Below are 15,682 nucleotides of genomic sequence, written 5' to 3' on the forward strand. Positions count from 1 at the left end.
TTAAATCTTTAAAGCTCTAAATATATTATAATGTTCTAATATATTATAATGCAAAATATTAATGTTGGAAACATGCAGAAGAGTAAAAGTTTTTATAAAAAATAAAATTTTCAATAAAATTATATATCAAAAAAATATTACATTAAGTAATCTCGAAAAATTATTTGACATATTGGAGAGAACAAAATTGTAAGAACGCACAAGAACGCACATCCTTCTTTTCTCTTCAGTATTTGATCAATTTTTTCTCTAATAAATTCATGAATTAATAGCCGGTACACCGGCTCCTATCATTAACAAACTTTGTACAATATTGATAAAAACTTGGTCGCGTGGAGACGCTGAAGCGCTAAAGCAAGCACACGTAACCGCAACCGCGTCGCAGGTCGGATCGTCTACTAATGGATGAGACTAAGAGAGTAACCGGTAAAGTTTCGCTGGCCAAGTTACATGAGCGTCTTATATCGCGCGAGCCTTAAGTAATTGCTGCGGCTATGTACATGCGCTGCGCATGCATCGCAGTCATAGATATACGCAAGCAAGTGCGAGCGGTAAGTGCGTCTCGCCACCTAACTTATAATGATCTCTAGAGCGGAGCATCAAATTGCCGCAATGAGGTTGCAGCAATTAATGAAGTTAAGAAACACCGAGGCGGTGATAAAAGTTTGACGCACACGCGCGGATCTAATTACTGAGAAGTTTCGGCTTGCTGCTCGCATAATTTTTATAAAACCATCTTCGATCGTCAAACGACTTACAATAACAGAGATAATAGAAAATCGCAATAGTTGAAGTTGAGTAAACTCATAACTAGTCGAGATTAGCGTAAACTCGAATTACAGAGAATGTAAGACATAATAGAAATTAAAGATTGCAAAGAGAATATAACTTATATCATTTAGGTGTAAGATTCTCTCTGGAGAGAACAAAAATTTTATTTTATTTAAAAAAAAGATCATATAGGTTTTTTTAAATTTTTTCCGATTATGAACAAAACTCTTTAAACTATACAAAATTTCGAATTATTAGGACTTTATTATACTTGGTATCGAGTTGACCCAATTGAAAAGAAAGGAATGCGAATTATTCTCCCTGAATTAACTGATTAGATCACAGAATAAATTCCACTCGCGTGAGGCTAAGAGCAATCTAGTTAAAGCGGTTTTTAAATACTTTAATAACAATTATGTAGAATGTAGAGAAACCTACAAAAGGAATGTAATCAATATATAAAAAAAGTATATTTTTTTATCGCTAGATTAGATTGCCTTTCACGATCTCAAAGAAAGTTCGCAGTAATGGAAATGCAAAAATTGATATTCTAGGAGTTAGAAAGAAACTTAATTTATATTATTTCGAAAGTTTTATAAAACCATCGATTCAAAGAATTTAACATTTTTAATTCAAATATTTCTCATTATTTCAATTTTTATGAGCAAATTATAAAAAATCAACTTCATCATAATCTTGAAAGACGATATTTTAAATATAGAGTATATTTTCCGTTTTCTCTTAATCAGGGTGTAATATTTTCAATTAAAACGATGACCTACGTTATATTACGTATTTCTTCTCTTTAACGTAGCGAAATCGTATTATTGTTTCATGTACCTACAAGTATATATTACTCGTTCGTTACGCTAATTAAACACAGCGTATATTAATCAGATCTTTATCTAAAAAATTGTCGGTTTCCTTCTTCCTCACTTCTTTTCCGCATTGTAAATTTCGAGCGCATTCGCAATCTTAACCGAGGCGTAGCTTCTAAATGACAATAATTGATCATAGACGAGCGAGTCCACTCCCAGCTAGCTTGCAACTGACCGTGTCGCTAGTTCTCATTGTTTCATCTTTAAAACTATGCCGCACTGCCACTTGCACATCCGCTGGCGACACTCCTCGTCCCATATTTGTGTTCCCCTTTTAGCGGCCATTGTATTTAGAAATAATTTCGTACTAGCGCGCATATGCGCGACAAATTGTATATAAAGTTTTCCCGTTATTTTTATTAAAATTTATATATAAAATCATAAATTAAATTAATATGTATAGATTCCTTCTCAGAGCAAGAGTTTCATTAAATGCAAAATTTTTTCGCAATGTTTTGATTTAAATAAATATCTTTAACATTTAAATGTTAAAATTTCAACATGATAAATTCTACTTAAAATTAAAAATCTGCTATTTACAGGCTTGAAAGGCAATCAATAAATTTCACTAGTATCTCAATAATTCATAGCTGGGAAACTATTTAGATGCAAATTAATCTCTAGTCTGTGATAAAAATAGTTTCAATAGCAACAGATTAATCACATGCTCGGTTCATTTCAAGACCGCACGTGGCAGAAGGAAGACACTGATTCGTTACCGTCCCCTCGTTAATTTCCGGCAGGAAGCATCGAGGACAAAAAAGAAGCAAGAGCAAAAATATCTACATTCTTGAATTGATTTATTTCAGAGCCATAACTGTCGCACACGGACACACACACGCATATGTTAAATTGTCTCCTTTAATAAATCAAATAATTTTCTGAATTTAAGTCAGTTAATACTATAAATAGTCTCTTAAATCTTTACATTTTACACGCGATAAGTAAAACATCATATTCATATCATATTTTAATAGATTATACTATCATAATACCTATATATCTATATACTTACTAATATAACAAGATTATTATAAATCGTATGTAAAAACATAAAAACTTGTCGCAAATTATTGTAGACAAATGAAGGGTCTGACATTAATTTACATTACAAATTTTGATTCCCTGAAATATTATCATCTTATATAATCATCTATTTCAAAAAATAAAAACATCTATTTAATTAAAATTATTTTTATAAATTCTATAATTTTATAATCTTTCTTCCTTAAAATTCAAGGATTAATTTCATTGACAGGCAAAATTTCTTTTATTTTATTTCACTTGTTTGTTGCATTTCTTGTTGTTCTTATCAATTTAATAATCAATTATTTGTATTTTATCGAAGGATTGCCATTTCAGGGATATTCCTATTGGGAATGTAGACTTAAAAATCGATTCGCGATAGTGTAAACCGAACATTGCTCCGAATGTATTGTATATTACCGTCCGGTGAATGTACACGCGGGAGGCCATGCACCCTCTGGCTCTAAGCTCATTGTTTCTCGATAACGTGTTGGCAACGTCGGTCAAACGCAGTAGCTACCGCGGGTTTGATTAATCTTGAATCAGAATTTACAGGTAATTCGAGAGCACGCCGAGAGGAATAATTTGTAAAATGCACGCCTCACCGGGTTTCCGAATGGAAATGCGCGGTTACAAGTATATCTCTTTACAGACAGACAGAGCAAAGCCGCGCGAGATTTATTCAATCCAATCAAGTTCGAATGTGCAACGTGTGTGTGTATAAACACAATCACGCTTATGTATGACTGTATTAATGCAGCCAGTACACGAATGCAAATGTAAACGTTCGTGAGTGTCGGAAAACAGTAATAAAAGAGCGTTGCGGAAAAGAGTGATGAAATAAAAGACTGCACGCAGTTTTCCGATACAAATTATTTTACTATTTTAACGTCAACGTTGTCATGTTGGAAACAACAGACAAATTGCTAGTAAAAATATTCAATGCACTGCTTACAGCGGATTCAGAATGCAAAAATATTAAATTAAATTAACGCTGGCGAATAACAAACGTTTTTTGGCTACATGCAGCCTTTAAGGATAAGCTTTTTTTATGCGTATAGATAATATAAAAGAGGAAAATAATTTTGTGTATAACAAAAACTGAATATAATAATTAAAATATTTTAAAATTAACGAAATATATAATCTGTCTTTCTACACATATTATATTTATAAATAATTTAATAATTTTCTTATCACTCGCATACTATTTTATTTTTCGTGATAATTTCTTGACAATTTAATTAAATCAAATATATTTAATTTAGTTTAGCAACAGCACAAGTACTTTTCCATTTTCTTATTCATTTCACTGCGTTTTACGAGAGGAGGACGTTTTGTCAAAACGAGGATCAACGAAGTCATATTGATCGGATTGCGTTTAAATTGAACCGCGATGCGAAAAGCGCGTGCTACACACGTATGACTTCGCAATGAGCAATGAGAGAGCGTCGCATTTGGAGCGCATCCGAGCAATTTCACGTTTTGATCGCCAAACCGGCCACGATGATACCAGAATATGACAGTAGAGTTGAGGCCACTTTTTCCGGCCACGCACTCGCGGATTTCCGCGACGCGCTCTCTCGATTTTGCTGCGTGAAAAGTGAACGGTTTCGCGCGGCACAGCGTGGCGTGTCTCTTTAATTTTTCACGGTTAGCGCGATGACCACAGCGAGCTGTCGTGCCGCTGACAAGAGGATCGCCAATTCGCTTTTCGCTAAAAGCCGACGAGAGCGAGAGAGGCAAAAAGCCGCTCGTCGTAATAGCGTTAAAATAACGCAGTATGAGTTTTCGATAAGATAGAAATTAATCAATCTATACGTGGTACTTTATTTAACAGATGTCATCTGGCAACAATTAAAGATCAGTTTTTAAAAGCGTTCCCTAATACGACAAATGTCAAATATGTATAAAAATCTCTACTTCGTCAGATCAGACGTGTATGCAATTATGTGAGAAATTTTATAATATTGTATATAATTACAATGTATTCTCAAATCAATATATATTATTTCATTTAAAAGACGCGATATATAAATATATTTAAAGGGTTATAATAATTTAGAAGCCCACCCAAACCTTCCAAAAATCCCGCAAAAGCATTCCTTAAATTTTATCTCTGGTTGTCCCTTTACGACACTTTACGACAAATTTTCTCCGCTCCAAATCTTTCACCGCAGTCCTAACAAGTTTATATTCCGAAAAAAAAGCGTACACGGTAAATACACAAAAATGTACGAATTTCGTTTTAAAGTAGCGCGCGCGAAAGAGATCACACGGATGATAAAATAATATCGAACAATCGAGACCGCGTTCCCGTTTCCATAAAGACGAATCGGAAATCAGCGCGACGCGAGTCGTCGCTGCGCTCGGCAATTAAATCATCTTCGTAATCGCAATTATACACGTTCGTGAATATTCACGCGGCGCGTCAGCTGGCATATTCGCACTCCTCGATCTAATCTTCTCGTAATTACGGCGGGTGGAATTTTCGAGCGCCGATCCGATCGAGGCGCGCCGACGAGCAAGGAGCGTGCTTCCGTTAACGCGGGACGAAATAAAATACCGGAGCTGGGGTCCGATGGGCACGAGCTGGTTTTCAGCGTATCTATTCCCTGCAGATGCACGCACACACAACATATTCGCTAGTTATACACAACAAACATAACTTACATTATCTCCTTACAAACGGTATATCAGATTTTATGATGGTCGCGTCGCAGAGAATGCTTATTTATATTTGGATGCTATTGTATAAAGAACTCAAAAATAATATTTTACATTTTAGCACTCTTAAAATTCTAAGTATGTCTCCACAGAACAGTATAATCTTTTTAAATGAAGAAATGCGGTATATATAATTAATATTATAGTAAAATATTTGAGCATTCAATTTTACCGAAATTTAATACTTAAATTTTATTACGTTAAAATTTTATTTGAGAATTAATAATTTTTTATTATATTAGTTTTTAATTATATATCTCATTGTTTGACACAACTAAAGCTATTAGATCCTGAAATGTCAATCCTACAAAAATGCATTTTAATTAATAAAACTTTTAAATACATTTTTCACGACGATCGAAAAAAAGACCAGTATTATTGAATATAATAAATGTTTCCATTATGATAAAAGAATGCACTGGATCAAAACGTTGGAAGCGTTCGCCATTTTTCAGGCATTGCCCTTATCTTCATTCGTGCCAGAATTTTGATAGTATATGAGAGATATAATTAATAATAGATTGAAGGCAAGCCATATTTTCAAGTCGTCTTTGAATATAATTTTGCATAGGGATGCATCGCTATCGCAGCGATAACAGTTAAATAATCAATGATAGATCGCATTGCATAAACTGTCACAGAGCTATCAAATGTCTCTTCAATATTAGATTTTTTTATAAACAACTTAATCTTAACAATTTTTAAATTTCTTCGAAAATGCAATTTTCACTTAATTTTTAACAACTTTTGCCTTTATAAAAACTTTTATTTCAAAATTTCCACATTATCCGTATGGAGAATTTTATTTATGCGAAAAATCTATTATACATAAAAAGAAATTGACCCCTTTTATGTGCTAAATATATTTAAACATAGAGCTTATCTCATCGGTCCAAAAATATCGGAGAAAATCGATAACTACGCGCAAAGTGAGTATACCTATATGAGGTATATACCAATGTTACGCAAATGATATAATACCAGTTATTAAATTGCGATGATACGATTATGAGAATAATAAGGCGCATTATTAATTATTATCCTTTACGCTCGACCGTGGCCATTATCCTTTCCGAGGAGAAACTTTAAGCGGCGCAAGTGAGTAAGCGGTATATAAGCACGGTGTAATTAATAATAGGATCGCTAGGCGACATGCTATTTTTGCGCGCGTTTTCGCCGAATTTTCGTCGCCGATATTACACGCGCCATACAAAAGAAAAGGCCTGGGGCGTTTGGTTCCCTCACGAGCCAAGAAAGCATCTCTCGAAAGCAGCACTCGTTACGTCCCCTATACGATCGAGTGTCACGGGTGTATACGAGTGGCAGTCCGTAACAAAAGAGCGGAATTAATCGGGAATCTCGGACACGCACGTGTTGGATCTTTCATCGTTGGCGGGTTACGTGCCAACTCTTGCGCTAAATCACGGTTTCGGTTAGCCGCAAGATCGCATTTGCGTGCAGCAAAGCAGAGCGTTTATTTTGCGCAAGATGTCCCTCGCGTTTATCGGAAGTGACTCCTTAACGAAAATTGTTTTACGAGGTAAACATCTTCATGAAACTAGAAGCGTGACAAATTATTCGTACCCGGATGTCAGAGTTATTTTATTTCGCAAATTGAACAATGTTATAACGGATAATTTAATTTAATTTATGATAAATTCGCTTATTAAGTTTATATATTATCAAATTTCATGAGTTCTTTAATATAAATTTGATTTTATTGTATTATATTAATACAATCTTGCCGGCTACTTTAAAAAGCATTCTAAAAAAAGTCTTGATATAGTCATATATAGCTCGTATGTTGTATGCATATGCAACTGGCTATAATTGAGACCTCCATTATAGCAGCAAAACAAGGCTAACTATGGCAAATGAGATATTAAGGTTATGCTTTGTCAATTTATAATAGCGTTAATTCACAACAATTTATAAATGAATAAATTTTTGATTTGTCCTTGATATAAATATAGTTATTTTTCTAGAAATCAAAAATTTCTTAATTTTTAATATAAGATTTCATAATAATAAACTTAAATTCTATTAAAATTAAATTCATTTAAAATTAAAATTAACTAACAACATAATATTATCACATCACTGCAATTCATCAAAATTTGTTAATATTGTATATGTATATGTGTGATTTTTTAAATTTTTAATTGTAGAAAATTTAGGAATTATTAATGTTTTATAGAAACAAACAATAAAACAATCAATATATCTTAATTCTACATTAAAATTATGCCATGTTATAAATACATTTAAGTTCTCTTCACTCAATTTATTATTATTAATAAATAATAAATATTTATTGGAATGAGAGAGCATGAGCACAATATTCTACTTTATAAAATACAATCAACTTTAATGGTTTTTAACCAATAATTGCCACAGACACTATCTCTTGAATTTCCTTTATTTTAATTTTTTATTCTGCATATAAAAAGATGCTTCTTTGCTCCATTGCTAACAACCTCAACTTCTGATCGCCTCTCTTATTTATATCTACTTTTATTCTTCTTATTCTTCTACTGTGGCACTAATTTTGTTCAGAACACTTTCTTTTTTTTCTTTTCTTACACGCGAAATGCACTTTCTCTATTCATATATAAATCTAACTGATTGTGAGTCATTGTAAATTTGCAAATAATTCACACAATTATTTAATTTATTTCGAAAGCATTTGTCTCTTCATGTATCTGTATATGCATGTGTATGTGTGTGTGTGTGTGTGTGTGTAAATTTATATATTCTTCCCCTTTCATAGGAGAATATATATGCACATGTATTTATACGTGTTAATATATTTAACTATTATTATTTCTTTGCATATACTTCTTTTCACCTATCATCTTTCTATCAAAATTTGCTCTACATCTATAATAATATTATCTATCTAAATATCTACGAGATCGAAAGAAACTGCTCGATATACCAGCAACACCGTGCACATTCGAACGACTCGAGTTCCCGGCGATGCAAATACCGGAAGCAACGGGGTTCCATTAATATATCCCCGCAGTAACAGCGTGGAAAGTAAGAGTAGAGCGATCAGTAATCGGTGTACAAACGCAGTGCAACGAAATGAATGTGAGGATTGCACACATGGCGCACATTACAATTGGTTTGACCTCGCACGCTTTCATTATTGATGCAGTAGTCGCGGCTGTTCGCTACATTGTGACAAGAGACGTTATATTGTGCGAGAACGAACGTGAAAACAGTTCTGCTACCTTTTGTGAAACGTCTCCCTTGCGACGAAACGCAAGAAATTGTGGCAAGGTGGCCGACCGTCGCATGACATTTCTCAACGTGCAAGATGCAGATCGCACGCTCGTTTTTTATTCGACCATGAAGGAGCTGCAAAAACTACTGCGGAATAAAACGAAGTATATATCGAAAATCGGAAAATCATTACCTGAAGTTTACGAGTTCAATCTATAGAGACTTTACAATATTTATGATTTCAGAATTTGTAATCTTTTTCTCTGTCTCTCTCTCTCTCTCTCTCTCTCTCTCTCTCTCTCTTATTTTTATATTGTCATGTTGGTTAAAAAACATAACAAAAATTAAAAAATATTGACATAAAAACAATATCGCAGTGATGTTTTTTCTATTATCTTTTAGAGATGAAATAATAAATATATTCGAATTTACGTGCGTTTCTAAAAAGATTGCTGATCGCGCAACTGATTTAATTTGTTATCGGACGAATAATACGTTAGTAATTACGATATAAATTACTCCTATGGGGTTATAGTTCACGGATACCCGCCCACTCTTAGTTTATTATCCACATGATGGTGTGACCGAAGGGAATGTCATCCCTTGACATATTGCAAACCAGAATAAAATAGCCTCCTTAATAAAAGATAGAAAGGGGCACAACGGTAATTATACGACATTTCAGAAAGCCGAATGGTTTTCTGGCTTTCTCCGGGCTCAATTTTCACAACGTTTAACTTAGTCTTTCGATTAAATAAATATCGCATGACAAGACTATAACTACTATAATCCGAAAACTAAGTATAATCCGCGCAATATAAATAAAATGTCGAGTTAATGCGATTTTAACGACCTAATTGCAATCGAATGGAAGATTAAGAATGATGACATCGCGATCACAGTAATGATATCTCTAATATGTACTAACGTATAATTATAACGTATAAATATAACCTTCCACCAACTTCTTCAACAAATATTGATTTTCACCGATATTTTTCTCTCAATAATGATAAATATTATTTTCAGCTTATTATGTCAAGTTAATAGACATATGAAACGTTGATATATTTGATGGATTCAATGCAAATTAACTGTATATGGAAATATGTCTAAAATTAATCAATTTTTGCTTTTTGACATTATGTGTTTTCTTTTTATATTCTACTCTCTGAGTATATGTTTCAATTTATGCAGATTGTATAAGTTATATATGATGTTTAATCAATTTTGTAACAATTTTTTTTTAACAAAAATTATGAAATATCAACAGTTTTTAAATTATGAGCAACTTTATGTACAAATAAATCTATAAATTCATTATCAGACAGAAAAAGAAAGAGAGAGAAACGCGGAAATAGATAATTCAATTTAATTCTAATTAAAATTAAGTTTTATTTTAATATATAAACTATTTTTAGAAATATAGTAAATGTCAAAAATTGAAAAGATATAAAAGAAATATTTCATAAATTTTTTGTTAAGAAAAACTTAATTTTGTATCAAAGAATCTATACAAACTATAGATCTTTCATGTTATCGAATATATGTATACATAATTTTAATTTTAAAAATATGTTTTATATATCTCATTATTCTAAATTCTTTAAAAATATGCAAAAATTTACAAATCAACACAACATATCGCTGACTTTGCATCTGAAGGAAAACATTTTATTGAATTTACACTCGCGTTTATACACACACATGACGCGTGCGTTTGTAGTAATAGCGTCATTCATTATTAACAACGCAACCGGTGGACTGAAAGAAAGTTATCCCACCGTCAGGTCAAGAGAGAAAAGTTCGCGATGAACGTTTTGTCGATATAAGAAATTCTAAGGAAAGACGCGAGCGCGGGAGACTTTAGAGCTCAGGCCTAGCCCGAGGCCATCGCTAGTGTATAGTCGAGGTCGAGAGATAAAGAGAGGCAAATAGAGAGGACGTAAGAACGTACTGAAGGGAGTAAGAGAATATTCGAGAAAGAAAGAAGAGGTAAATAGGGAAATAGGAGATAAAAAAAAAGAAAATAATCCATATATGAAGGGAAAGGTCCATATGACAAGGGGTTATAAAGAAAAATGAGAAAGAAGAAGAAATGCTAGAAGAAGAGAAAAAGGATATGTGAATGAGAAACAAATGCATGAGAGAAGGATCTATGCAGAAAAACATGAAGAAAAGGGAAAAGAGAACATGCATGCAGAAGAGATAAGGTTAAAAGAAGAGAAAAAGAAAAACAAGCTGTAGAATGAAAAAATAGAAAACAGAAGTAATTTTATGAAATGAAATAAACTGAAATCCAAAGAAAAAAAAGTAGTGTGTACGATTGAGCAAATGGAAAGAAAATTATAGTACAAAGAAAATGCCGTGAATAGAAAACAACAGTAGAATACGAGCAGATAAAGAAAAAAACAAGAAAGGAAAAAGGATAGAAAGGGTAACATGCATTGCGGAAAAGAATGCAATGGAGCGAAAGAGAGATGGAAGAAAAGGGAGAAATCGCTATGTTCTATCAAGAGGGACGAAAGAGCCAAAAGATGAAAGAGTTGCAAGAGAAGCAGCAAGATAAGGACAGAATCGTGAGAAGTAGAAAAAGACCGAACCGAGAGACAGAAAGAGGCAGAGAGAATAAAGAAGAAATAAAAGAACAAGAAAGAAAGCAAGGCGTATACAGGGTGTTCAAGAATATACATAACAAATTTTCATCTAAAAGTCAGAATTTTCATTTGTAACTCAATTTTTTTTTAGCAAAAATCTGAAAAAAACATTTCCTTTTTTTCTGCTTGCTGCCTTCATTTCTCTTATTAAATATCTCGGTAAGTAGAGTTTAAATTAAAATTGTTGTAGAATAAAGTTCATTTGAAATTAAATAACGAATAAAATTTTAAATTTTAATTCGCATAATAGTATATATTTTTTTTCAATTATATCTAATTAAAGAACTATCGATATCTTGACAAATATTTTTGAATAAAATTTGACTTCATATCTCGTTCAAAGAATATAATATATTTTTTTACGATATATCTCTAGTAAGAATTGACTTCAAACACCCTGTACATACACGTACGAGCGGTGAAGAGGCGAGCCGGGAGGATTGGAGGGTGTCGAGGGTAAGAAGAGGCGGGAAGGGCAGAAACCGAGCTGAGGTCGAGCTGGCGACGCTGTGTCTGTCTCGACGTTTAAGAACGAGGGAAGCCGGCGCAACGGGCCGATCATTTATTCATACACTCCGAAATGATTCCAGCCTTGTAACCGGCCGATGCGGTGTGTGGCGCGAGTCGCACTTACACGCGGCTTTGAATTAAAACGTCAGCCTGCCCATCCTTATAGCGCGTCGCCTTTCACCGACCGAGATTCGCGCGACCGACATTATGCGAAGCGAAGCCGGCGATCGTGAAGTGCAGATATTTTCTGACTTCCGGACTCACAAATCTTGAATCTGTGAAATTATAGGGCGTTTAGAGACGTCATTGTTAAAATTAAAAGGGATGATTTTAATTCGTCTCTTTAATATGCTTCTCGACAGAAGCAAAATGAAAGTTTTTATTCGTCACAATAATATATTTTCGAATGAGTAATTCTATTTTAATAAGTAAGTAACAATTATTAATTTAGTTAAAAAACAAAGACAGATTCGAGCTGTGCGTAAGAATATATGAGAATAAATTATTTACAATTTTAGACTTAATATAAAAATAAAAGACATTTTCAGCTTCTTTCTCGTTCTGAGAAAAAAGAAGAAAAAAGAATTTTTTCTTCACAAAAAAATAAATATTGTAATAATCATATCAAGAAATGTTTTATGTTAATATAAATTTTTGATCTACTTTGTATATAAAATAGAAAATAATTGTAATAATAAAATTAGGAAAGCTAAGTTATAAATCCGAGGATAAAGATCCATGAATTTTTTGAGAGAAAATTCTCAAGAAGTCATTTGGATTTATAAACGTATTAGAAAAAGAAAGAGAGAACAAAATTTCTACAGATTTAGAATTGAAAATTGCAACCATATAAATACATTACTATATGCTTAAAAAATTTAGAGAAATAAAACTGTTACAATGAATATATTCGTTTAGCGACCAAAGAAATGGAATGAAAGTTTGTACCAAAGTATCACGCTTGAAAAAGAGCTGGTGTTGTTATTGCACGCGCACGAGATTGCCTCAACTTTTTTCATTAATTCGCAGTATATCGTTCGTTAAGAAAATCTCCAGTAAAGTAGAAGCACGGATTAATTAGGAGTGAGTCGTAAAGACAAGCATCAGAAAGAGATGTTTACATTCTTATTGTTAAAAGTTAATTCTGAATCTCTCAAACGCATAATTTGCATAGAGATGAATTGCTATCAGCTGTTTTACGCCATTTATACTGTGACAAAATCTCTTGTAACTTGATTTCATATTAATATTTTGCAACTAGTACGATGAATATTTATTATTCTATACTCAATAAAAATAATATTTATCAAATTTATTGATAATATCAAAAGCTGTCAAAAATATTATGTAGAATACAATAATAAAATAAAATCTTAAATTAAATTAGCACATTAAGTTAATATATATCAACAATGTGACTCGATCTATTTAAATTGTTTTTTTTTAATTATGCAACACTTATGTCTAATATAACATTTATCAAAAATAATTCTCTTAAATTTAAGATAATCAATTAATATTCTCGTAAACAATCAACTCCACATGTTTGATATGCATCTTACAATCATTCAATGATAACTCCTAATTTTTTTCCGTAATAGTCTCGCGGTTATATATTTGGTATATATTCGGCGTAATATTTTACGAAACATTGTTCCGCATAACATGGTCCTATGGGAATTTCCCTCAGAATTTAGTGGGAGTTATACTTGTAAACGGGTGTGCCTGTATCCGAGCAGTCGTTAACAATACGCGCTCATACATGCTGGCACATACTTGCACTCGTACTTCATCGTGCACTTTTAATCCAGCGCGGGTATCGCGCATTTTAATTCAAAACTGCGCGAGAAAAACGCGCTATTTATGATGTTACCGCATTAAGTTATCCCACACGAACCCTCATATTTCTACAAAGGATTTTTCATCCCCAGGACCCCCATCAATCAACTCGTCTCGAATCGTTTAATTTAAACACGCTAAAAGCCCTTAACCTGCCTAAACGAGATTTTAATATACGACCCGGCGAGAGAGCGCCGTCATAAAAGATTTATGACCAACGGACCACCTTTCCAAATCATAAAACAGCAATGTGTTGAAAAGGCACTTTCTTAATATGATTGGAGACATAAATGATTATCTAAGTAAAATTGACATGTATTGTATCACGTTCTTGAAAATCGAATTTGAAAAGCATCTCTTTATATGAAAAAGTTATGATAATGTATAATATGGCAAGTAAAATTCACAATCAATTATTTATATATACAATTGAATTTTCAAAACATAATTGAAACAAAATATTAATTTAAAAAAATCTATTAAAGACAAATTTATTTTTTAATTAATATCAATTCTCAAAAATTATAAATAAACAAAAATATAAACATTAAGAAAATTTAAAAAATTAAAAATATTAAAACTTAATTACATTTTTATATTAAAATTTAAAAATAATGATATATACATCTAAATTAATAAATATAACTTGACAAAAATTTACTTGAAAAAAATTTCTTGATTTTTTAAATGTAATTACATTTTAATGGGATCAATCACTCAGCACAATCCTCATTATATTTTGCTTAAGTTGAGCGTGAGTTATAATTCCACGTATTTTAATACAATGTGATTTACGAATCTAGCTTAGCGTTTGCAATTAAGTGTTGATTTTGCACAAGGCTTTCGAAATGGTGTCATTGCACGTTTCGTTCGTACAGCTGTTAAGCACCGACGGGATGATCATGAATAGCGTAATTGTGTAAATATCTGATTAGACATTATATTAGCAAGCAGTGCATTCACTATGCGAATTCAAAGCGGCATTATTGTTCGATGTAACCTCGGCATCAACCATAATTAGCGACGCAATGGGTGATTAATCATCGCGCGACTAGTCTACTGAACTATTAAGAAGACGCCATTGCGGAAGTCATTGGCTAAATCTCATTAATTCTCGTTTCCTCGCGCGAGTTTCCGATACTTGTTAATTCTCTTCGGCTATCAACCACCTCGATTATATATATTTTCCCAAAGAAAAATAATAAATAATTAAAAAAGTTAAAGTTTATAAAATTTTTATATTTTTAAAAATACAATTAAAGAGAGTAGAAAAAAGATTATAAATAAAAATATATAGAGATACATATATTAATTAGTTATAAAACTTTCAACGTTAAATGATCTAATGTAATGCAATTGTTTCTTATAATTTATTATCTCTTTTCTTGTAAATTAAAATAACTTGTAAATTAAAACAATTCGATATTTGATTGAAAATCATTGTGTTGTGAACTTTTTAGAAAATTAAAATTGTCTTTTTCGCTTCATTGAAAAACTTCTAAAGGTAATCTTACTCTTACTATAATTTAATTCTATCATATATTTTTCTTTTAGTTTTTTTATCGTATTTTTATTAACTCGTCCAAGCAAAAATGTCAAGGCCTACAAACTGCCTACTGCTAAGAAAAATATCGGTGCTAATGAAGGTGCTTACAGAACACTTCTGGTAGTATTTATGTTGCTTTCCGTAGTGACACTAGAGATTCTTCTTAACCAAAGGTCGACGACTAACTGAATAAAACGTTAAGTCTTCTCTCACTTTTGAGATGCAGTACAATACTCTACTCCAATGATCAGATACGACCTACTAAGTTGTTGTAAATAAACAACGTTTACATTCCTTAAGGATCATTACGAATCTACAAAACTGTTTCTTTGTGAAAATATATCAATTCGCTTTTGTTTATCTTTATAGTCTGCCTCCATCATTAAATCGCTTTAATATTTATTTATAATTAACGAGCATCAATCCGGCATTTATAAATTTATAACTAAATTTATAACTAATTTATAAATTTCTCACTTTACATTCTTACTCGTCCATTT

General features: G+C 32.1%; 1 protein-coding gene across 6 annotated transcripts in view; it reads right to left on the bottom strand.

Moving 5' to 3' along the window:
- The window catches only part of LOC145940077 (protein couch potato), a 94,966-nt gene that overhangs the window by 48,999 nt on the left and 30,285 nt on the right, over positions 1-15,682 (bottom strand). The gene's annotated exons all lie outside the window — the stretch shown is intronic.

The sequence above is a fragment of the Prenolepis imparis genome, unplaced genomic scaffold (genome assembly GCF_030444845.1).
Source record: "Prenolepis imparis isolate NDT839.2.m4 unplaced genomic scaffold, iyPreImpa1.0 SCAF_8, whole genome shotgun sequence".
NCBI lineage: Eukaryota > Metazoa > Arthropoda > Insecta > Hymenoptera > Formicidae > Prenolepis > Prenolepis imparis.